Raw genomic sequence first — 337 nt, 5'->3', positions numbered from 1 at the left:
AAAAAAAAAAAAAAAAAGAAAAAAAAAAATATATATGGAAAGGTAGGAAGAACAATGTAAATAATGTAACAAATAATCACGAATCCAATGAGTTAACGAATGTTAACATGTAGTCAGTTTTGCTCCAGATTTTTTTCAGCACAATTCAAGGCCTCTGTTGTTTTCCCCAGTTGTATTTCTTCTCCTTCCTCTCCAGAGTTGATCAGTTTCCTGAGTATGGCATGTATTCTTCGCTAACTGGTTTGTATATTTTTAACATATGGGTATATATACATGAAAAATGTGTAGTGCTGCCTTTATGGCTTTTTAAAAACATTGACATAAATATCATCTTAGT

Source organism: Rhinopithecus bieti, unplaced genomic scaffold (assembly GCF_001698545.2).
Source record: "Rhinopithecus bieti isolate Rb0 unplaced genomic scaffold, ASM169854v2 scaffold_7684, whole genome shotgun sequence".
NCBI lineage: Eukaryota > Metazoa > Chordata > Mammalia > Primates > Cercopithecidae > Rhinopithecus > Rhinopithecus bieti.
The sequence above is the reverse complement of the archived record's forward strand: the minus strand, read 5'-3'. Positions refer to the sequence as shown.